The sequence below is a fragment of the Felis catus genome, chromosome C1, assembly GCF_018350175.1.
Source record: "Felis catus isolate Fca126 chromosome C1, F.catus_Fca126_mat1.0, whole genome shotgun sequence".
Classification (NCBI taxonomy): Eukaryota; Metazoa; Chordata; class Mammalia; order Carnivora; family Felidae; genus Felis; species Felis catus.
In genome coordinates, this window is record NC_058375.1 from 30,263,124 (window position 1) to 30,286,508 (window position 23,385).

The 23,385-nt window shown below is 42.2% G+C and overlaps 1 protein-coding gene and 1 non-coding gene across 14 annotated transcripts in view; one reads left to right on the forward strand and one right to left on the reverse strand.

The window, feature by feature from the left end:
- Positions 1-23,385, forward strand: part of MACF1 (microtubule actin crosslinking factor 1) — a 331,616-nt gene that overhangs the window by 45,417 nt on the left and 262,814 nt on the right. The window lies entirely within an intron of this gene.
- Positions 20,816-20,922, reverse strand: LOC111562037. The gene has a single exon (XR_002745097.1). It is a non-coding gene; the product is annotated as a U6 spliceosomal RNA (small nuclear RNA).

Consider the following 23,385-nt stretch of genomic DNA (forward strand, 5'->3'; position numbering starts at 1 on the left):
TTCCTTTATGCCTACAGAACCTGGTCTCTGCCTGTTTTCCAGTCTTTCAGCCTCTGAATGGTGCCTTTGCCTTCCCCACCTGTAGCCTATATGACAACACCTGTCCTGGCATCTCCAAGTCTCTTTTTGCCACACTTTACTTTCCTTTCCTCGAAGCTGGACCCAGGTTCATTTTCTCTACCCAGCTACCGAGTTCTGCTGCATAGCATTGTGCTGACGGATTTCTTTACAGATTTACGAGCTCCAGCCACAGCTTGACTCTGAACACTGCCCTGAAGTCTTTCTCTTCTCTCCTGGTTGACTCCCGCTCCCTTTCCCTAACAGCATCCATTCCAAACTTTCTCCTCTCCTCAGACTTGCTGCTCCCCACCCTACCTTGTAACTCTCAACAAGTCAAGTAGTCTTGCACTTCCTGTGGCTCTGCCTCTCAGTGCACCTGTCATTTTCCAGTCCTCATTGCATTCTCCCTGTGTCATAGGCAGGCTTCTGGACATGTACATGGCTTGTATTCTTGTCTTTCCCCACCTAGTGACTCCTTGTAAATATGTTCAGGTTTCCTCCATTCTAGGACAGAAATTCTTTTAAAATTCTTTTAAACTGGTCTCTTCTTCTTTCTGCCTTTTTTTTTTTTTTTTTTAACCACTAGTCATCTTGACCCCCGTAGCCGGGCTTGACCACCATCCCAACTGAAGTCTCCATCACTCATGGTGATCTACTTGCAGAGTTCCAGAGTCTCCTTCACTTCTCATGCCCTTTGACATTGTCATAACATTTGATCCCCTGTGGCCCTCTTTCTTCCGTGTCCCTCTGTGCACTCTCCCTGGATGAGTTTAGTGACTCTGGTGATTTCATTTATCAACATTGTCTGTATGGTGATGACTCTCAGTATCTCTAAGGGCTTTTCTCCGGGGTCCAGAGTTGTATTTACAAATAACTACTGCCCTTTTCTACTTCAGAGTTTGCAGATATTCTAATTGACATATGCAAAACCAAGGTCATCATCATCCCTCTTCTTTCCCCTGCCCAACCACACCTGCCTCTCTTCTTGTGTACCCTGTCTCCGACACCAGTATCACTCTGTACCTGTTTGCCTGAGCTAAGAAATTTGGGTTTGTTTTTTGTCTTCTTCATTCTCCATGTCTGATTAGACGCTACATTCTGTTTGTTCTAGTTCAGAAACATCTCAACATCCATCCTTTCCCATCCATCCATCCTGGTTGGATCCACTGCCCTGTTTTAGATCCTTATCATCTTTGGCATATTGCCAGTGACTTTTGCAGGGTCCAAAGTCATTGCATACTTAAAAAAAAATTTTTTAGATACATTTTGCAGAACTACTCTCCATGAAAGTTGTACCGTGTGGTTGAGTCTTACACTTTATCTCTTGTTAAGAACTCCAGTGCTCATTGCTTTCTGTTCCTTCACAGGGTGAAGTTCAGACTTCTTAGAATGGAGATGATTCTTAGTTTCATCCCTTGTTTATACGGTTTCCTGTGCCTTGGATGTTCTTTCTGCTCCATTTGCCTCACAAACTCTTGTTCATACTGTAATCTTTCATTCCAGCTCAAAAGTAACTAACTTTTTATGGTGTTTCAGCTTCTTTCCCCCTACCTCAACCAGGAAAAATTGAACTTATCTTCTCATCTGAGTTCTCATGGTACTGTTTACATCCCTTTGTAATAGTACTTATTTTATATTATCTGTTTAATCGTCTGGCTCCTTTACACCATGAGTTTAATGAGGGTAGACTTATGCCTTCTTCATCCTTGTTTCTTTGGTGCCATACACTTGATGGAATTTGGGTTGTATACAAAGTTTCTGCTGTCTCCACGTTTGCAAAGTCTAAAAGAGCTATGCTATATTGGATATTAGTTGTGATAGAATCTCCTCTCCTCTTTTTATTTCATAAAGTATCTGTGTTTACTGTATGAAAATTATGAAGTAATGAAAACTAGAAAATTAAAGTTGCCTAGGGGTGCCTGGCTGGCTCAGTTGATAGAGCATGAGAGTCTTGATCTTAGGGTTGTAAGTTCCAGCCCCACGTTGGGTATAGAGATTACTTAGAAATAGGGGCACCTGCGTGGCTCACTTGGTTAAACATCTGACTCTTGGTTCTGGCACAGGCCGTGATTTCACAGTTCCTGAGATCGAGACCTGCGTCAGGCTCTGCGCTGACAATGCAGAGCCTCATTGGGATTCTCTCTCTCTCTCTTTCTCTCTGTCCCTAGCCCCACTCACGTATTCTCTCTCTCCCTCCCTCCCTCCCTCCCTCTCTCTCTCTCTCTCTCTCTCTCTCTCTCTCTCTCAAAATAAATAAACATTAAAAAAAAGATTACTTTATGGGGCGCTTGGGTGGTGCAGTCGGTTGAGCGTCCGACTTCAGCCAGGTCACGATCTCGTGGTCCGTGAGTTCGAGCCCCGCGTCAGGCTCTGGGCTGATGGCTCGGAGCCTGGAGCCTGTTTCCGATTCTGTGTCTCCCTCTCTCTCTGCCCCTCCCCCGTTCATGCTCTGTCTCTCTCTGTCCCAAAAATAAATAAACGTTGAAAAAAAAAATTACTTTAAAATCTTAAAAATTAAAGTCACCTGAAATCTCATCACTTGGATAACCACTGTAAATGTTTTGCCATATTTTCTTTCAGATTTTTTTTTATAAATATAAATATATATATATATGTAACTATATATATAAATATATTTAAGAATATATATATAATATATAAAATATATATATATAAATATATATATGTAACTAGTTTTCTTTACTCTCTGGTGAATATCAGTGTCAAAAAATATGTATCTATATAATAATTTGTATTGTTAATATTCCATTGCATGGGTGTACTGCCCTTGAGCCGATACCCTATTATTGGACTTTTAGGTACTTCTGCATTTGATGTTTTAAACAATGAGATGAATATACTTGTATATATATTTTTTCTTTGCACACTTAGCCACATTTCTTTTGTATAAATTCCTAAAAGTGAAATTGCAGAATCAAAATTCATTGCATGCTTTACAACATTTTAGATATATTTTTGCTGAACTACTCTCTGCCAAAGTTGTACCATGTAGTTGAGTTTTTATACTTCATTGAGATTTTTTTTCCTGTGGTAGGTTTTGCGTTGCTGTTGGAGATTTTATGTATTGGAATGATTTAATTAAGGCGGTGTTTTATGAAGACTGATGTTGTGCCACGTGCAACATGGATTGGAATGAGAAGGAGAGAAATCTGTTTTTTGGAGACCATTTCAGCAATTCAGGTGTGAGGTAATGAGGATTAGACAGGAGAGGACAGCTGTTGGATAAAGGAGAAGATGATGAAAGGCGGTGGGAAGAACTGACAGGACTGGATGGTGGGTTGAGTAAAGTGTGCCATTACTCAAAGTGGGAAATTAAAAGGAGGTATCAATTTGGGGAGGGAAGCTGTGGGTCCACTTTTAATAACCTGAGTTCTAGTTGCTGTGGCATGCTCAGGTGGAAATGCCCCGTAGGCGGTTGGCACTGTACCGCAGCAGTCAGAAGAGAGGCAGGGCTCAGTCATCTCAGCCTGTTTAAAGTCCTACACAATAAATAGCCTTTCCAGCATCCTCTCCAGGTGCCTCCTCAGATCTAAGCCAGACAAGACTGTCTTCTTGGAGAGCCTTCACTTGCTGTGTCTGCCGTGTGGCACTCACCCATTGGTCACAGCCCACCTCAGAGCCTTCCAGGAACCCTTCTTTGATCACCCCCACTGGGTATTAGTTCCTAATTTATTAAATGCTAGTGGTCATTTTTTTTCTGTATCTTTCATATTGTACTTTAGTATCCTGTTTGTACATATGCATTATTTTCTTCTACAATATTGGAAGCTTCTCGAGGTTGACAACTAACTTGAGTTGAGTATCATAAACTCCATTTAATCTCCCACATTGCCAGCACATAAGGGTCCAAAAATATTTGGTGATTTGTGGAGTAAATGGAACCAGCTTTAATGTAATATTATTAATAAGTTGGATTGTTATCATTCTACACCTAACACCTAATAAAGTGCTAACACTATTTATGGACATTCTTCTACTTATTTTTCTTAAATATGCAGATATATTATGGGAGGTGAAGTGGAAAACAAAAGATGTTAAGTGTTTCCCCTTTCAGAGCCATGTTCTTTGTTTCCTCCAAGATTCTTAAGTGCAGTATATATCCCCTGCCCTTTAGTTTTCAACCCCCTCCACTGTCCTGAAATTGCTGTTGCCAAGGTCATTAATCACTTCCTAATTGCCAAATCCAATGGGAATTTTTCAGCCCTAATCTTACATGACCTTTTTTGTGTACTTGAGACTATGAAATGCTCTGTTCTCCTTCCTGTGGCATCTGGGTGGCTCAGTTGGTTAAGTGTCCCACTTTGGCTCTGGTCATGATCTTGTTTGTGGGTTTGAGCCTGGCATCAGGCTCTGTGCCAACAGTGCAGAGCCTGCTTGGGATTCTCTCTCTCTCTGCCCCTCCCTGATTCATGCTTTCTCTCTCTCTCAAAATAAATAAATAAACTTCAAAAGAAAAGTTTTTCCTTCCCTAACTTTTTGTGACTTTATCCTCTCCTGATTTTCTTCCTTCGTTTACAAGTTTATTTTCCTTTAAATAAAGATGCTTTCTAGGATTTTGTCTTTGGCCCTCCACATAGTTTTCTTGAGTGATCTTATACTCATATTTTCTTTTTTTTTAATTTTTAAAAAAATGTTTATTTCTGAGAGAGAGAGAGAGAGAGAGAGAGAGAGCGAGCGAGCATGAGCAGGGGAGGGGCAGAGAGAGATGGAGACACAGAATCCAAAGCAGGCTCTAGGCTCTGAGCTTTCAGCACAGAGCCCGACGTGGGGCTTGAATTCAACGAGCTGTGAGATCATGACCTGAGCCAAAGACGGGCGCTTAACCCACTGAGCCACCCAGGCGCCCCTTATGCTCCTTTTTCAACTGCTGGGTCAGCTCTCTCTCCTGATCTGCATGCACGTATCTCTGAGTGTTGGAGGACTTCTTTTACATATCTTATAGGTGCCTTTTACTCAGCATGTTCCACAATGAATTGTTCATCCTCACCCGGCAAATCTGCTTTTTTCCCCTCCCATTCCCAGTCACACAGGTGAGATATTTGGGAATCATTTGAGAATCTTCCCTCACTTGGTGTGTCCACCCAACACTACTCTAGCTCAAACAAAACAGTAATCACATGCTGTATAATTCTACTTGAGATCTCACACTCCTTCCTTTCTTCCCACTCCCAGGACTGTTTTCTTTGTTATGAGTCTATTATTTCTCACTGTGTAACTGTGATAGTGTCCTAACTGGTTTCTTTCCCTTCTGTCTTGCTTCCCTCATTTTCACAGCTGCTAGAATATGCTTTATGAACTTAAAATCTAATGATTAAAAAAAATAGTCACTCGGCTTCCTATTGCCTTTAGGATGAAATGTGTTTTGTTTTTAGCATGGCATGCAAAGCTTTCATGTCCTGCCATTATTCTTCCAGGGGAAAGAGTACCCTACACTCTAGCTATGTCAAACTATTTTAAGTTCCTTAAATGCATCGTGCTCTCTCATGTTTCTGCTTTGCTTTTTCTGTCTACAGCACTCCTGTCCCCATCAATCCGGTTCTGTCTGGCCCCAAAGTTCCAGTTGCAGCAGCATCTCTTTTGGGAAGCCTTCCCTAGGCTTCCATGTGCTTCTTTGCGTCCATGTACCTTTACCAGCATCAGCCGCACTGTATTGCATCTTGGTGCACTTGCTTGTCTCACTCACTAGATCATAAGATGCTTGAGCGGCGGCCCTGAACTCTTCAACTTCACCCTCAGGGGTGTACCGATTTGGCCAGGGCAGGCTTGTTGGCTGTATGAATGATGGAGTGAGTAGGTATGTGGTCAGTGGCGGTGCCGGGATCAGGATTTAGAATCTCGAATTCTTGGCTTTCATTTATTTTTTGACTAGGTAATATGTTCACATAATTGACTGTTCAGAAGGTCCAAAAAGATGAAAGTACAGTGAAAAATCTTTCACTCCAGCCATCCTTTCCCCTTCCCTGAAGACAATATTGTCAGCTTTTTGTGCCTTCCAGAGATGATGTGTGCACTTATTTATTTAAGAAAGTAATTCAGCAAATATTTGTTGAGCCCCTACTACATGCCAGGTACCATGCTAGGCTCTGGGGATAAACAGTGAAGAAAGTAGATAAAAATCCCTGACTTTCTGCAATCTAAATTCTATATATTTTTCTTCCCTCCTTTTTAAACAAACATAAATGAGAGGCTAACGTACACCCTGTTTGACTTTTCTTTGTTTTACTTATTAGATCTTGAAAATTAATCCATTTCAGCACATAAAGACCTTCTCTTTTTCCCTCTTGCTTATTATTCCATTATATGGATGGAATTGCTGAGCCTGCCTCAGATTCTGTCTCTGTCCCTCCCCTGCTCATGCTCTGCCTGTCTCTCTTTCAAATATAAAATAAAACATTCATTTGGCCAGTTACCTACTGATGGACACTCTTTTGTTATAAAATTCTGTAATGAAAAAGCTGTTGTACACTTATCATTTTGCAAATGTATATCTATAGGAAAAATTCTTAGGTGTGGAATTGCTGGGCCAAATAGTATACATACTTATAAATTTGATGGATGGTTTGATCCATGACTTTAATTTTTATTATGAATATTTCGAGCATGTAGATGAGTATAGATAGCACTATAGCAGATGTATATGTACCCACTACTCATTAGTTGTTGGCACCCCTATTGAGGTTTTACCTATTAAGTACTTTTAGCACCTCCTTAACATTGTGATGTTTTCCCACTGGATATTATCCTATTTAAAAACATTTTTTTAAATGTTTATTTATTTTGGGGCTCCTCGGTGGCACAGTCAGTTGAGCTTCCGACTTCGGCTCAGGTCATAATCTCACTGCTCATGGTTTTGCCCCCTGTGTCGGGCTCTGTGCTGACAGCTCAGAGCCTGGAGCCTGCCTCAGATTCTGTCTCCATCCCTCTGCCCCTCCCCTGCTCTTGCTCTGTCTCTCTTTCAAATATAAAATAAAACATTAAAAGATTTAAAAAAAAAATGTTTATTTTTGAGAGAGACAGTGCAAGCGGGGGAGGGGCAGAGAGAATGGCAGATGTAGAATCCAATGCAGGCTCCAGGCTCCGAGCTGTCAGCACAGAACCTGACAGTGGGTCTCAAACCCAGGAACCAGGAGATCATGACCTGTGCTGAAGTTGGCTGCTTAACTGACTGAGCCACCCAGGCGCCCCACACTGAATATTATCTTAGACTCAAGGTAATAAGTTTCTTAAGAACTCTTACCCTGCCATCCTGGAGTCAGCACTATACAGTCTGTCTTGGGCTTTTTTTTTTTTTTTTTTTTTTTTTTTTAATAACCTCATTTTTAGGAAAAGGCAGCTTCAAAGGAAAATTCCATTATGCTATTTTTAGTGTCTACAATCTGAGTTTTCAATAATGTTTATTTTCCCTCCTTCCTCTACTCAAAAGCAACATAGGAATGCTCTGGGAAGTTGGTGGCCTGTCGTCTTGGAGACTTGTTTTATTTGCTGGTGGAAGTGCTCAGGTGAATTGAGCCAGCGAGCACTTTTTCCCCACAGGTTTGTCAGAATAACTAAATACGGTGTTCCTCAGCAGGCGCCTACCTTTGTGTCCTCTGGATCCTGATGGATTTGATGAGAGAAGCTGTTCCTGGAGGAAGGGGATACTGTTGGTCTCTATTACACCTGAATGCCTGTGGCTGTGTCAGGAGACTTGTTGAAATAAAAGTCCTTCTCTCCTATCTCTCTGCTGGAGATCCATAACCTTGTTCCAGTAGTAGGTGACTCTTACCTCTGACCTTTTTCTTAGGTCCCCCCAATGAGGCTTTTAGGTTACTTTATGATGTTATAAATGTAGAAGGGAATTTTGGTCTCAGGTAGAACTAGAATCCAAGGTCATGGAAGACACAGATTTACCTTAAGAGCAGGTATTTTTGCCTTCCCTCCCAATTGGTCAGTGCCTTTCACCTTGTCTGGTCTTGTAATATTACATAACCACTGTAGGGAGGAGAGGACTCATAGGATTCACCCATTTTTCCGCAAACCACACGGCCAAAAAGAAAAGGATCAAGGAGAGAGAACTGATTTGAGGGTGTGTGGCCTAAAGCACAAGGCCTTTTTAAGCTCATTGTCAGACCCCAAATCATAAGTCTGGTCCACACAAAGTACCTCCCCAAGCCTGGGGTAAGCACAGAGTGGGCAGAGTTTCTTGGACCTTTGCTGCCAGACCCGCACTTAGTTCCCTTTAAAGCCTCCCTTGGTCTTGCCATTTCAGTTCTCTCCTTCTAAGCATGAGGTCTGACTTCTTTTGTCTTCTGTTCCTCAGCCCTGCAGAGGCGGCCCTGGCCCTGGGGACAACTCTTTCTTCAGATGGCAAACTCATTTTCTCTCTAGCAGTCCAGAGGGACAAGGTGTAATTCAATCCCTTTCTCCTTCAGACACTGCTGCCAGGGGGAGACAATGAAGAAAGTGATCTTTGTTGCTCCCTGAATAGGACCATGAACCTGGCACCTGCTTTTGTTACTGACTTCTTAAGTCACTGGAGACATTTTTGCTGTCTTCCTGGGCCAGCAGCTGCTTTGGAGTAACAGGAGCAACTGGCCTCAAAGAAAATGGATAGATATATTTATATGAAGAGAGTTACCTTTCATGTTCCTAAACCTCTTGTCTTTAGGGCTGGTCTAGAGAGTGAGCAGTTGGAAGTCAGCTGTGCCTTCAGTTGGACCACCTATGACCCTCATCTTCTGTGAATCTGAGCAGCCAGATTGATTCCTTTTTTGTCCTGCTCTCCATCTCATTAGACTCTTGAGTTTTGCGTTCCCGGCACCTATAGTGCCTGCTGTGTGGTGAGTACACAACAAATGTACACGGAATGAATGGCTGGGTGAATTCCTTAAACTGGCTGCTTAGGTTTTGCTTCCCTGACCCTGACATGAGGGGGCCTTGTGGAAGAAGGACCTCTGTTTTTAGAAGAAAGATTGCTTCAAAGGGATTTTGAAAGTTATTGATTTGTAGAGGAGTTTTGGGGGACTGTGTGAACTCCAAGATAGGACTTTCTCTCTCTTCATCGGCCTAGAACTTTCTCCTCAGTTCTCAGCAGGAGACTGCTGGAAGACTTGTCCTGCTGTTTCAGGATTTGTATCCTGGACCTGACTCAGGCCTTCACTCCACCCACCTAAGTTCTGGTATCCCTGAGCCCACTCAAGGGCAGGGCAGGTGTTCCTTTTTAACTGCCATCCTGTCACTATAGAGCCAGAAGCTCTAAGGACCACATCTCATGCTGTGTCCTCTGCACTTCTCGATCTGCCTTCATTCAGTCAAGTTCCACTTAGTTCTGAGGTGTCTGTGCCTTTGTAAGGGCTGTTGGAGACAGCAGGGCTGTTTTTCTCCGTGTCAGCAGCTGGCCAGAGAGGCCCTATTTGACTGCCAGATCCTGAGCCTTTTACATTGTCCATCTTGGTCTGGAACCTAGGGCAGAATTTCTCTTGCCACCTGAGGTAACACCTCACTATTCGCCGTGTGGGACCTATGAGGATAAAAGATGAACAGCCACAAAGAGCATGTAGAGGTATTGGACTGTGGTGCTTTGAAATGCTTTGATTCTGAGGAACGGTCTCTGATCTGCAAGAAGAATACAACTGGAGTCCAGGCTGCCCCCCACCCCCCCCTTTCCCCAAAGCCTCAAATTGGAACCATCACTCACTTTATAATTCCAAACATCCTTGTTTTTGTTTAATTTTTATCTGATAAAATGTTATTAAACAATTTCAATGGTGAAACACACAGAGGAAATGACAAACCAGCATGTGTTGTCTTTTAAATGCACTTAGTTCGAGTAGCTATTTTAAAAGTCAGTTTTTCCTGCTGTTAGATTCCTGTCGTCTGGACTGCTTTGCTCCTTCAGGTGGGAGGAGTCTCTGAGTGGGATTTTATAGTGGCGTTAAAGCAAGAGGACCCAGTTCTGCTTGGGCTAATTGATCACTCCTTTACATTCTTATATTCACCTGCACTACGTTGATTGCTTTCAGATCATGACACAGAACAGGTCTTAGAGATCAGTTCAGAGGTTCTTTACCTATGATTCATTGACCCCTCTCCACTTGTAAACAAAAGTTTGTATGTAGATGAATATGTGCCTTTTTCTAGGGAGAGTATCCTTAGTTTTCATCAGGTTCTCACTAGAGCTTGTGACCTAAACAGAAAAGAACAATTAGTGTTTTATAGGAATTTGGGGCTCCTGCCTGCCATAGCTAGTTTGTGGCAAAGTTGGATCTTGAGATAGACTCTGGAATCTAGGTATTTTGACTCTATAACCCAAGTACTCTATTATCCATTCTCTTCCTGGAGAAATAAGTGGAATAATGCTAGGAAACAGACACACATGATCTGAACTGTTGTTTAATGCTTGCCTTTCTCTGTCCATAGCCTTATTTCACAGATGAGGAATCCAAGGACCTGGTCTGTTGGACTAGGTGACTTTAAAGATACTGTGATTCTTACAGTAATGTACCATAGAATCTATATTTCTGTTAGGTTTTTTACTGTATCCCATTGTCTAACCTATGCCCTGTAAACATTAAGGTCCCTTTTAACTGTTGAATCTTGCCCATGAAATTGTTCTTTTGAGAAAAGGAACCATGTATTGTGTTGCCCTTGACTTCTCATAAATACTTAGATCTGCATACAGTGATTGGCTACCTTGTGACTATTGACTGACTGGTAGCATAAGAAGGCACAAAAGCCTAGGTTGGATATTTTTATTATTTAAAAATGTTCCCCTTTCGATTATCTTAGCAGCTGTTAATATTACTTAGCCTGATCTTTTTAAGTGGGAACACTCTCTTTTTTCTTTGTTTTCACAATGCTCCTTATACAGTTTCTTCACCTGCACCCAACCTGCATAATTGGGAGTTTTGTGCAACATTATATCTGACACACTTTGAGTTCTACCCCAAGGCACTGAATGGCAGCCTGCATGGCAGGTTGTTCAGAAAACCTTCAGGCCTGGGAGAGGGGTGTCTTCTTTATGAGGGGTTGCTCCTCTGTGGTGTCTGACTCAAGTTGATTGCCCATGGATTTCTAGAATGCCAAGGCTTTCATGGTAAGATGAGCCAGAGCACCAGAGTGTGACTTTTAGGCAGATTGCTTACCCTGTTTTCTCATATGTAAAATCAGATTTACAGTTATTTTCCTAAAGACATTTTCAAAGATGAACATAATGATGCAGACGAACCATTTTGAATTTCTTACAACGAGATACTATAGAAATTTCAGGTTTTCTCCCCCTTATTACATAATCTATGTAGCTTATCCGAAGAGCCTGTGATTACTTGGGGGGGGGGGGGGAGGTCATCTTTTTGAGGCTAATTGAGTAGAAGGAAATTTGCAGCAGCTACTGACATCATTAAAGCAAAACCAAAAACAAGTTAGCTGAGTGGAATAGTGCCCTGGAGTGGGAAGCTGTGAGGGTGGTGTTTGAACTTCACTTGCCCCCTAGTTATCTATGGAGAAGGTCCTGCCCCCCGAATTGTGCATTTAGCACTTAGCAAGTGGGCTTTACAGTTTAGCACTTAGGGAGTGGGCCTCACAGTTTCTGCTTTTGTCTTCCTGCCTTGGACTGTGTTGATAAGCAGTGTCTTGCCTGTGTATGGCTGTGTTCCATTCTGTAAACATCACTGCTGTAAGGGGAGTGCAGAGTTGGTTGTTTATTTTGTAAAAACCTGCCCCATTGCCATGTGATACTTGCCCAAGAGCTCCTGTTGTAGTGACATGCTTGTGGTGAGTGTGGCCCTTTAAAGGTTTCGTTCTCAAATGTTAGATGAACCTCTAACCCGTGTCCTAGAGTTTTAACCAGGGGAACAGTAATCCCAGTGGATCCTGGGCTGGAGTCTAGAGAGAAGGTGGCAGATGAGGTGGCAGATGATAGGCAGGGGCCTGTTGTGGTCTCCTTCCTCTTTTGCACAAAGGAGGGGCTGTCCTCTCCTGGGGAGGTATTTCCGCTCACTGCAACAAATGAGGGAGCACAAAGCCCTGTAATGTAATGAGGCTTCTCTGGTGACGTCACTTATAAATGTGGTCAAAGTCCAGTTCTTGGGGGCTAGCAAGCACGGGGGCTTAGAGATCAGTCCGTTCAAACGCTCTCACTTCTCAGCTGTCACTGTGCCATGCTGCCTACTTCTAGCCACTGAACCAACACAGCTGAGCAGGGGCATGAACGCCTACAAGTACCAGAAGTTCCTGGAGGGACTCAACAACCTTAGAGGTACAGTGAGGCTTCTGGCTCCCTGCCTTTCTCCTTGCTGAATTTGTGAATGCTTACTGTGTTGTGTGTTATGCGGGCGTCTTTCCTTTCCATCAGCTGCTCAGGAGCTTGGAAAACCCTCTTACTCTGAGCTGGCCATATTTTTGTGTGTGTTCCCACAATGACACAGAAAGGCTAGCATTGTAAGTGTGATGGTGGGTGACCAGGAGGGGATCGTTTCTGCTACTTCAGTAGCAGTCTGTTCTCTTGCTTGAATGTTGAATGGACAATGAAGAAATGTCTCCTGCTCTCTTTCTTTTCTTTTCTTTTTTTTTTTTGGTTTGATAATTTACTTATTTATTTTATTTGTATTTTTTTTTTAGTTTCAAGTTTTTATTTAAATTCCAGTTAGTTAACTTATAGGGTAATACTGGTTTCAGGAGTAGAATTTAGTAATTCATCACATACATACAGCACCCTATGCTCATCACATGTACCCTTCTTAATACCCGTCTCCCCACCAATCTCCCCTCCATCAACCCTCAGTTTATTCTCTATAGTTAAGATTCTGTTTTCTGGTTTGCCTCTCTTTTTTTTTCCTCCTATGTTTATCTGTTTTGTTTCTTTTTTAAAAATTTTCATTTATTTATTTTTAAATTTACATCCAAGTTAGTTAGCCTATAGTGCAATAATGATTTCAGGAGTAGATTCCAGTGATTCATCCCCTATGTATAACACCTAGTGCTCATCCCAACAAGCGTCTTCTCCCCTGCTCTCTTGAGTTGAGCAGGGCTCAGGATACTCCCAGGGCAGTGTGGGTGGAGGGCTTTTGCCATCTGGCACTGCAGCCTCACCTAGGTGTAGTTGTCTCTTGGGCCAGGTTTTCCAGTCACCTGTGTGTATAGTGAGTCAGAGTCCCACCTGGAGAGAGCAGGAGTGGGGAGTGGTAGGGGGTGGGGGAGGAGGAATGCAGGTTGGAGGCCAGAGATGCCATGTAAAGGGTAAATCATTGACTTTAAAGGAGGTAACTTTTTTTTAAGTTTATTTATTTATTTATTTTGAGAGAGAGAGAGAGAGCGAGCGAGCGAGCATGAGTGGGGAAGGGGCAGAGAGACAGGGAGAAAGAGAGAATCCCAATCAGGCTCTGCAGGCTCTGCAGTGTCAGTGCAGAACCTGATGTGGGGCTCAAACCCACAAACCGGAAGATCATGCCCTGAGCCAAAGTCGAACGCTTAACCAACTGAGCCATCCAGGCACCCCTAAAGGAGGTAACTTTTTAATAAAATAATATTTAAAGAGAATAATGTCTGCTTTACATGATTGTCCAACTCTTTGCTGACCACAGATGAGAAAAATGCAGGCCTCTTTTTGGCTCTTAAGGAAGAAGATAGATGAAATCTTTTTACTTTCTCTTCTGTAATTCATAGATGATTTTGTTTCCATCTGCTTAGGAAGGTGCTCAAACCATCCCTCTTTCACCAGCAGTCTAGATTCTGGATCCAGAGCAACCATGGGGTGGGTGCAGAGAGAGTAGGAGAGGTAGAGAGAGGAACAGGGATGAGGGAATGGCGGCAGACCTGGACTCCCATCCTGCCAGGGTCTGTAGATATTTTCCCTTCTTTCATTATGTGTTGAAGAACTGTTTCTAAGAGAACGTATATGAGAAGAGCTTTGCAGGCTATAAAGAGATATACAACTGTAAAGTACTATTCTACTAATTTCTACCTTTTCTTCCTTTTTGTCTCCCTACCACACCACGTAAACATTTTTTCCCCCAGGACTCCTGAGAGCTTGAGCCAATCCCTTTTGGTTTGGAGCTCTGCAAGCTCATCAGGCATCAGGCAGGTCTTAGCAAGAATGAACCGCGTTAACTGTTGTTTCTCTGTCAAAGGCAATTTTGAGAGGGCAGAGGGAGTGTGGCCTTCTTCATCCAGAATCACGGGGAAGAGGTGTGAGAGGGGGACAGAACCCGTGGAACTTCTCAGGGACTCTCCTTGGGGCTTGTTGGGGCCTGGGTGAAGGGAGGTGCAAGAATGTACCTTTGTGCCATAGCAGAGAAGAGGTTCTCTTGCCCTATTTCCTGTCTTAGAGGGATCCTTCTATATTCTTGGGCATGATACCCACCCAACAGCAAGAGCCCTTTCCCTCCTCTGTTTACAAAACTCATGGAAGGATTATCAGCCTTCATTAACTTGCATGTTCCTTCAGTAGAAGAAAAGATTTAGAGTAGAAACTCCTTAGTGTAGTTTTATTCCCTATTATCCTTGGCTCCATTCTTCTGATAAAAGGCCAGAGCTTCCTGAAGATGGACAGATGGTGGATGGAAACTACAGGAGATTTACTTATCTATAGAATTGGAGAATAGAACTTTTCTTTTTTGGTTCCCCTTTGTGTCAAGGGTTTAGATGAGCAGTTAAACCACATAAGGATGGCTGTGGCCTAAGTGAATCAAGTTTAGCAGTGACCTAAGTAGATTCCTGAGTTTCTCAGGAGACCACACCACAAATAACCCTGTCCTCCTCTGCTGTATGTGCTTTGAGAGTAAAGTGCAGATATGACCGATCAGGGCACTTCTTGTTTTCCTCTCATGAAACATGCATGGAGGAAAGAGCCCTTTTTTACCCCCTAAATACGGCTTGCTTTGGTCCTGAGTGTCTTGTAACTCTCCTGACTTTCTCAGTGGGGCTGATGGAACAAGTAGCTCTTGATTTGATCCATTCAGGGATGGTGCACACTAGGAAGGGCTATTTCTGCTTTTGAAAGAGGTTGTGTTAAAACCAGCTTGGCAATCATTTATTTTCTTGACCCACCTAAAAAGTACCCCCCTCTCCCCCCGCACCCCCCATCCTTTCTGGCAAGGAGTGAGTAAGGTTGCTAGGAATGAACAAGTAACAGACAAGATCCATCTATCCCAGGGAGTGTCCTGTGTGGAGCTGAAATCAGAGAAGAGAAAGGACCACACTTACAGTGGTGGCAGCTCACACTCCACTTTCCCACCCCAGATACTAGGGTTATTTTGGTTCTAGCTCTCCAAGATGAACTCAGAAGCATTTACTACTATGGGCATTAAACACGAGGATATACATATGTATATGTATATATACATATATACATATATACATATATACATATATATACATGTATATATGTACACACATATATGTATACACACATATATGTATATGTATACACACACACACACAGAGTTTAGTGTCTGGAATGTGGCCAGAGTTCACCAAATGTTAGTTCTAGACCTTCTTTCCCCTGTCCCTCCTAGAGTCTTTGAGTCAGGGTAAGTCCTTGTGCTTGCTTTGGTTCAGAATGAGCTGGGTCAAGTTATACTCTTGTAGTGCTTGTCACCCATTGACATGGTTGGTTCCAGGTCTCTTCCTTGATCTCACTGGAGGACAGTTATCAAGGTTGAGACTGGAAGACAGTAGCATTAGTGATAATAGTAATAACAGTAAGCACTCAGCAAATGTTAGTTATGGACTGGGCCCTGATCTAAGCATTTTACATGTATTAATCCATTTAGCTCCTAAAATACTCACATAACAGGTGGCTTACATTGGTAAACCCAAGGCTTGGCTGGTCTGAGAACATCTGTCCTGCTAAGGCTTTCCTGGGAGTATAGCAGCCAAGATGACTGGTGCTGTCTGGGGACCAAGTGCCATAGGGGGTGGAATACCCACAACTGCCCAAGTGTATGTGTGACACTCATGGGCACCTTATTCTCTGGGGGAGTACAGAGTATGGTGCTTTGAAGTGAGGACAATAGATCTTTTCTCTCCACACTAGCCTCCTTGAGCTGTGTCCTGTTTTCTCATCCTACATTCATGTGTATACACTGTGTAATAGTCTTTATAGAGTACAATGTATGAGATACAGCAGTTTGTCTTGTTCATTCACCCACAGAAAGCACCTGATTTAACCTTCCTTCTATCCCAGAACTTGAATCTTTCTCAGGTGAGAGAGGTATCTGGAAAGAGGGCATGTGGTTGTTTTGATTTGGTCTTTATACTCATTTCTGGAATGTTGTTATAGGTCTTAGACAATTATTTCTCCAACCCTGGGTGGCCAGGCAGATAGTTAGATACAAGGCATTGCCTTTGTCAAACTGTCCTGTGGGCTGAGTTTCACACACTGCGTCCCCTGATTATGGTGAATGACCACTTCCCTTTTTCATTTCACCTCTATCTTTGTGTATTCCAGAGGAACTGACAGAAAGAGGTCATAGGCTCCCCTTTTCATTGAGTTACCTACTTTGCCTTTCTTGAGATGATTCAGCTTACAGCCATTCTTCCATTTAGTGTTGAAGGGAACCCAGTGGGAGAATAGAGACATTGTAGAAGTCTTTTGAAGTTCTGGTCCCCAATTTCTTGTGACTCCTTGTGACCAGGATTGGGGCACAGTATATCCCATTGCTGTTGCTGCTTCTGGGCTTTAAGGTTTACTTCTCTGTTCTGCCAAAAACCATAGTTATTAAGTGATTTCTGCCCAGATGGATCTTTTCTGTGGGTATGACGGGTTTTACTATTGGCCCAAGTCCTGCTCTTTGGCAGAGTCCAGGCCTGTGCTGTGGACTGCCAATTGGGGATTAATAGGAAAGCAGATATGTGGTTAAGGTTGAATGATGAGAAGGTGGTTCTCTAGTCTTTGCTAAACAAAATTGGGATAGGTCTGTGAGATAATGACTGATTAAAAAAATTTTTTTTTGTTAATGTTTATTTTTTATATTTGAAAGAGAGAGTGTAAGCAGGGGAGTGGCAGAGAAAGAGAGAGGGAGATCGAGGATCCAAAGCGGGCTCTGTGCTGACAGCAGACAGCCCAATGTGAGTCGCAGACTCATGAAGAGATCATGACCTGAGCTGAAATCAGACGCTTAACTGACTGAGCCACCCAGGCACCCTGATAATTACCTATTAAAAAAAAAAAAAACAACAACACGAGTGTATCTCTGGCTACTTAGGTAGCTTAGTTGGTTGAGTGTCCAACTCTGGATTTCAGCTCAGGTCATGATCCCCCAGGGTCATGGCATTGAGCACCGTCTCAGGTTCTGCACTGAGTGTGGAGCCTGCTTAGGATTCTCTCTCTCTCTCTCTCTCTCTCTCTCTCTCTCTCTCTCTCTCTCGTCCCCCTCCCCATTTGTGCATGCACGTGCTCTCTCTCTCTCTCAGATAAAACCAAAAGACACATAAAAAAAACCCAAAACAAATATACCTCAGTACTCACATACTTTCACCCTTCTTTTCACTCTGCATGTACTGTTTTGTTGCCTTTGCCTGGAATACCATTATCCTTCTCACTTTATATCAAACATCTCTTCTTTCAGTGCCTAGCTCATTGTTACTTTCCCCCATAGTTCCGTTCCGTTCCTTTCCTTTCCTTTCCTTTCCTTTCCTTTCCTTTCCTTTCCTTTCCTTTCCTTTCCTTTCCTTTCCTTTCCTTTCCTTTCCTTTCCTTTCCTTTCCTTGCTTTCTCTCTCGTCTCTTTCTTCTTCCTTTTGCATTTTGAGATAGAGTTCTCTTTTCCTCATCAGTGTTGCCATAACACTTTAAACGTACTGATTTTAGAGCATGCTTATAGTTATTAACTATGGTTATTAAACATGTTATGTTATAGTTACAGTTATTAAACATTTGATTTTCCTCCTAGTCTTTACTTTTTTGGCAAGTTTCCTGTAACTTCTGTAAGCCTCAGTTTTCTCATTTGTAAAATAGGGATAATACAACTTACCTCCCAAAATGTTGTGAGGATTACATACAATAGTAAGTGTGACATCTGGCACAGAGTCGGAGCCCAGAAGATGTTTTTTATACTGTTGCTAAAAGTGGGAACTAGACTCCTTTCTTCTTGTATCTTCTTCCTGGGGCACATGTTATGCATGAAAGGACATTTGAAGAATTGAACTAAACTCATGTATCCAAATGTCCTTCAGTAGTCATCGTAGAGGGTTAAAAAAAAACCCCACAATACTCTGACATTGGTGCCTGTGCTGTGTACATTCACAAAACCCTTTTTGTGGTTTCTCTCTTCACCTCTAGATTATTACTCCCTTAAGAAACTACAGTTGTTTTATAGTCCTACTTAATTTTGGTCAAAAAACGATATTATCTAAGACTTAGGCTATTTTGAAACATTAAATCCAATCTCAAAGAATGAAAATATACTGCTCTTGAAGACATTGGAAAGATGGTATTACTAGTCTGGAGGCAGTTCCAAGTGAGGGGTTCCAAGTATGTTTTGGGCAGTGGCAACGTTGAGCAAGTGAACAAGGTGACTACTGACAAGGCACACACTCAGTTTGGTTTCTTAGCTGTGAGGTGTTTGTCAAGCCCTCTTTCTCATTCTCTTACTTTGGACATCCAGTGAGTAGGCCAGACTGGAAGACTGTTGTTATTACCATGTCTGGGCATGCAGGAGAAGTCGTCATACCCTGACATGTACCTTTCAGAGATTGACCTTTTTTGGGGGGAATTTTCTTCCCCTCTTCAGTGTGGCTAATAAAGAATCTCAGGAAAAAAAAAACAAAACACTTTTTTTTCTTCTGCCATTAAATAGATACACTATTTTGGCCTTGTAGAAAGCATAGAAAAATAAAAACCAAAAATCACAAAAATCCTACAACCTGCAGATTATTGTGTTCATAACTTGTTGTGTTTCCATTCAATCTTTTTCTTTTCTTTTTAAGGTTTTCTTTTTAAGTTATCTCTATACCCAGTGTGGGGCTCAGACTCACAATCCTGAGATCAAGGGTCACCTGCTCTATGCACTGAGCCAGCCAGGTGTCTCCCATTTAATATTTTCCTATCCATATATACATAACGTTTTGTTTTTATGTGTTTGTCATTATTGTAATGTAGTTCTTTTTCTTGCTCTTTATTATTTTGTAAGCATTTTTATGCCTTTACCTGTTTGTTTAAATCATTTCTTAACAGCTTGTGGAATTTCCTCAAATGAAAGGACCATTTATTTAACATTTCCCACTTGTGGGGCATGTGTGTTTCCAATTTTTTACAGCTGTACTATGATAATCCACATCTTTGTAAATAAAATCTTCTGTGCATTTCTGATGATACTTTTAGGATAGGTCTCTAGAAGTAGAATTACTGGTCCTAAAACATATATTCAAAGCTCTGGATGTTGGTTTTTAATTTTATTGCACTTCTAAAAGCTATTCAAGTTACGTGTAACACTTTGAATACCCCTCTGATAGCTCTTGGCCCCTTGTGCTCTAGGGATAGCACTGTCTTCAGGCTCGGTGGCCAACTGGTTCTGATATTTTACTGTGCAGTTAATTTCATCATGGGACAGGTGCCAAGTGTCTCTTTCACTTAGTCAGCAGCTCCCACATGTCATCATCTCATCACTGCACTGTTTTATTCTGAAACTTTTCTCCTAGCAACTCTGGACATTTAAATGGCTTCACTGATCCTCCCAGCCCTAGTACCTTTTCCTCTTGCACTGAGAGATCCATCTGTGTTAATCAGGAAACACAATACCAAGAATGACCTAATCATTGCTCTACAGAAATCCTGCATTGGAACCCGAGATTGGTCCAAGGTTGAGATTCTCTTTTTCTTTTCTTGCTGTTACTGAGCTAGAAAATCAGGCCAGGTTAACTTGGTAGAGTTAATTGGTTGACAGACTGCTATGTCATCACCCTTGCTTGTGGTAGGTGACTGCCTCTGAGAGAAATGGAGCTGGTGCCATGTTTTAAATCAACATATTACAGTCAAGTGCAAATTGGCTTCTGTTACTTGGGACTGACAGGCTTAGGGTAGAATTATAGACTTGATGAGAGTTCAATCTTGTTTCTGACTTGGAGTTGACATCCTGGAGCAGACAATGTGGGCTTTCTAACTGATGATAGACTGGGGTGTTTGGAAATTAGCTTGAGGACTGAGAGAAGGAAGGTACACGTGTGTGCAGGGCGGTCAATAAAAATGTCTGTCTCTACAGCAGCCAGGATAGTGGAAAATGGCTTGAGTCACCAACAGACAGGATTGCATCCTCCACAGTGAGAACTGTCTACCCCTCCCATTCCCAGAGCCCTTAAGCGAACCTATCACAATGGGGTGATTCTCTCCAGTGCAAGGAATCTGGGAATCTGCATATTTCTGGGGTGAGGCCTGTCAACATCTTTTACAGTACTACGCACCTACTTAGACTTTCAGTAAATCCTGTAGTTTTTGGATTCATGATGGTTTTGTACACTATTAAAGTTTATGCCCTCCTTAATTGTGTGTGTGTGTATTTAGCTCTTTTTAAAAAAATCTTACTTTTTAAAGTACTTTTTACACCCAGTGTGGAGCTTGAACTCACAACCCTGAGATCAAGTGTTGCATGCTCCACCTAATGAGCCAGCCAGGTGCTCCTCTATTTAGCTTTTAAAAATAATTTTTATTTTTTCTTTTTATCTGAGTTGACACGCAATGTTACATTAGTTTCAGGTGTACAACTTAGCGATTTGACAAATTTATACATTGTGCTGTGTTCACCACGAGTATAGCTACCATCAAAAATATGGAATGCTTCATGAATTTGTGTGTCATCCTCAGACAGGGGCCAAGCTAATCTTCTCTGTATTGTTCAAATTTTAGTATATGTGCTGTCAAAGCAAGCACCTTAATTGTGTATTTTTTAGGCTTACTGCATGTTACTGGGCTAGAAAGGGTTATCAGTACAAGTTCACATTGGGGTTGGCTTCTATTACTGCTGGTTTGAAATGCGTGGGGAATATGAGATTCCATGGCATAATGATCCGTACTCTAGATTTTCAAATGTGTGGGGTAGTTCTGTGTTTTTTGTTGACAGGAGATGACTGTTACACTATGTCTCGCTCTCAAAGAGTGAGCCTGTATGTTAGCAAAGTATAAATTATCATTTTTCCCTCATCCTTGGTTTTGTGTTTTTTGAAGTAGTTATTAGTATTGTCCCCACCATTCTGCCACAGTTTCTTTTGGCAATTTTCCTGGAGAAACGCCAGGCTATATAGCTCTAATCGTATGTATTATTCATTACAGCAACTGTGGGCATGGACCCTCTGGATGAATATCAGTTGCTAAACAGTATCTTTTGCTCATTATGGAGTGGCAGGAACCTTATAGACTTCCTGGTTTGATACATCTTGAAATCCTTTGATTTGGAAGATGAGTTTTTATAATTTGTTATCAACTAACTGGTTTATTCCCTGATAATGTTCCATGCTTTCTGTCTCTCTCTCTCTGGAAGTGCCCGTATCTTTCCCCTTCCTTCTTTTTCTTCTTCTTTTTTTTTAAAATTTAAACATTTTTATTCATTCATTCATCCATCTATTTTTTAGAGAGCGAGAGAGTGAGCAAGAGAGAGTGGGGGAGAGGGGCAGAGGGAGAGAGAGAGAGAGGATCTTAAGCAGCCTTCACGCTCAGCATGGAACCTGACTCAGGACTTGATCCCACAATCTGGGATCATAACCTGAGCCAAAATCAAGAGTCAGGTGCTCAATGGACTAAGCCACCCAGGCACCGTTCTTTTTTTTTTTTTTTTTTTAAAGATTTTACACATCGGGCTCTGTGTTGATAGCTTGGAACCTGGAGTCTGCTTCAGATTCTGTGTCTCCCTCTCTCTCTGCCCCTACCCTGCTCACACTCTGTCTCTCAAAAAAAAAAAAAAAAAAAAAAAAAAAAAGTCACATGCTCCATCAACTGAGCCAGCCAGGCGCCTCCTCCGACACTTCCTTCCTTTCATTGAGAACCTTTTGCCTATCCAAGACATTGAGGATACAAAGATTAATGACAATCCCTGTCACTGAGGGATTGTCAGTCTCTTGCATGGTCCAGTGGGATATCTATCCCCTCTGTCTATTTATCTGGTGCTATTTATAGAGATATGAACAAAGTACTGTGAGAGCAGAGGTGGAGTGATTACTAGGGGCAGCCTGGTGGGTGATGGGAAGACCTGACAGCAGAATTGGTATTTGAGCCGAATCTTGAAGTTGGGTAAGAGTTTGCCAGTTAGGGGAGAAAAGGTATTCTGGAAAGACAACAGGTGTGCAAAGGAATAAACTCATGGAAGTCTGTTTCCTCTGGGGAAGAATGAGAAGTGTTGTGAAGTAGGAAGCTGGGGAGAATGGGCAGTTGTTTAGGGTGAGAGATGAAGCTGGAATGGAGAGTTGAGTCTGTGTTATAAAGGGCTAAGCAATAATGTAGGCAGTAGACAGCACTAGATATTTTCAAGGCAGAGAAATGATATAAACAATCAGGGGCTTTTTGATAGGAGAGAAGTAGAACTCTGGCAGCAGTATGAGGTCATATAGAGAGGTAGGGCTGCACCTGAAGTGGAGCTGTATGTATCTGATTTTAGTTTGTCCAGGACAAGAGAAGAAGAGAGCAGGCACATGAAATCCTTCTAAAAGGGAGTTTGGTTTTAGAAACAAACGGATTGTATATTGAGCTACAGTTGGAGTGGAGACACTTTTCCCGCAGCTCAAGTTGAACATGACCCTGTGTTGTGCAATGGTTTGTGTTTGGGTCGGTATTTCCTGGGACTCGTCAGGTGATGCACTTCAGCATGAGGCCCGTGGTGTAGCCGGGAGAATAGCAGCTCCAAGTGTGTGTCAGTGATAAGAGGGGAGAAGCCCATTTAGCTCTGCGTTGGGCTTCTCTTTATTTGAAATTCTCTGGGCTGCAGAACCTGGCCCAGGACTCCCATCTTTTCATGACCCTTTACAGATAGCTTGGAGTGTGGACTTCATTATGTGTTGGAGTGTTGGCATTTGATACTGTCCGTGACCTCTCTGCCTATTCAAAATGTTCTTCTCTGTTAGCTTCAGTGAGAGCATTTCTTGGTTTTCCTTTACCTTATTGCTGCTTATGTGCCTTTGCTGAGTCTTTTCTTTTTTCTGACTCTACCTCTGGCAGTTACCTAAGGGGTGAGGCAGTGTGGTGAAGTGGGAAGACCAGGGCCTTGGATCCAGGCTGGTTTGGGTTAAAATCCAAGTTTCTACATTTATTAGCTGAGTGACTTGGGTCAGGCTACTTACTCTCTCTGAGCTTCCATGTTCTCATCTGTAAAACGGGGATAAGAGTGTCTCCCACATAAAATTATGA